The sequence below is a fragment of the Austrofundulus limnaeus genome, unplaced genomic scaffold, assembly GCF_001266775.1.
Source record: "Austrofundulus limnaeus strain Quisiro unplaced genomic scaffold, Austrofundulus_limnaeus-1.0 Scaffold495, whole genome shotgun sequence".
In the NCBI taxonomy this organism is placed as follows: Eukaryota; Metazoa; Chordata; class Actinopteri; order Cyprinodontiformes; family Rivulidae; genus Austrofundulus; species Austrofundulus limnaeus.
The window spans coordinates 210,671-212,253 of NW_013952897.1; positions in this window are offsets into that span (position 1 = coordinate 210,671).

A 1,583-nucleotide genomic window follows, 5' to 3' on the forward strand; every position below is an offset into this window, starting at 1 on the left:
ATGCAAAGATCTATTAAAGTTTTAGAGATGACATTTGATGCGCAAAGAATTAAACAGAAAACAAAATAAACGGTCTGATCTGGATGTGATTCGGTCCACAGGCGGACAAGAAATGGAGCTGAGAACAAGCAGAGGGTGGTGTTATCAGGCAGTTGCCAGAGTGTTTGACAGTCACACGAATAACTGACCTCAGATCATTTCTAGTTGTGGTTCAGTGGACCTTGCTGGACCAGAGGGTCCGCACATCTTACCCCCAATTTACACTACATGTGTCTCCACTCCGGTCCGACCTCCACAACGAATACACAACCGTTGTAATCAATGAGAGTATTTACACTGGCTCCGTACAACGGGGCGGTGAGCCAAAATTAGACCCGATCCTATTTTTGCCGGACCCGGGAGCAGCTCTGGAGTCAATCTACAGAGATCATGTCGCACCAATAGGAAAAGGAACAAACACAACATTCGTATTTTYAAAATAAGACACCATAAGATGGAATAATTTTGTTGAAATCCCAGCTWTATTAATCAATAWAYRGAKATGTGGTGGAAATATATTATATAATCCTGGTCAMCTGCTAAGTTCACATTGTGCTCATTTCATGTTGTRTGTGTAAYTTGTAATTATTTCATTGGTCTCTGATATCTCTCTACCGTTGTGTCACGCTCTTATTTGTTGTACACTGACCCTGCCGGAAGTTATTTAAATGCATTTCCTGTCCGTGGCTGAGCAGTGGTAACTTCACAGAGCTGTCTGATTCTCTGTTTGTCTGGYTGTCACTCATTCTCTGCATATATGCGACTTTATTAAATCATTTAACGACCAAACCATGCAGTGCACCTTTTCTTTTATTCACGTGTTTCTGCCTTAGTGGAATATTTTCCACAACAGATTTGGCGTCGCGAACGGCGACTTTCAGCGGCGCTTCGCCCGTCCGCGCCGACAAGACGCGGACGACAACACGACAGAATATTTTTCTGCACAAATGCTGTCAGAATGTATGGTTCTGTTTGGGAAGCAGATGGCAACATGTAGCATGAAGTATATGTACACACACGATACACGTGGATTTTATTTTGAAATCAGAAGTTTCGAAAAGACGACAGTGATACAGTTTCAACCATAGATATCAAAAGCTTTTATATTAATGTTTTCAGCTGTTTGGAGTTCATCTTTCACAGAATTAATTATTTTTCGCTCTGACTTCCACATTTATCCCTGGATTTATCACGTCGTCTCCTTCCTGCACACGCTCCCTCCTGTGTGTGTCGCAGCGGAGTCGCATGTAGTRTAAATCCGGGGTCACCCCTCCTAATGAAACGTTCTGGTTCTAACAACTGTGGGCTGACTTTACTGAGAAAACTGTCCGACATGTGATCTTTCTGCATTTATTTTAAAAAACGTGAAAAGTAAAAGTGATTAAATGATGTAAACAACACCCAGGATGACCTTTTTAATTGTTGTAAAACAAAGAAAAATACACAAGAACAGTCAAGTTTTATAGCTTAGAAGCCTTGAAAATCTCCAGTTTTTCATTCACACATTTATCAGCTTTATATATATATATATATATATATATATA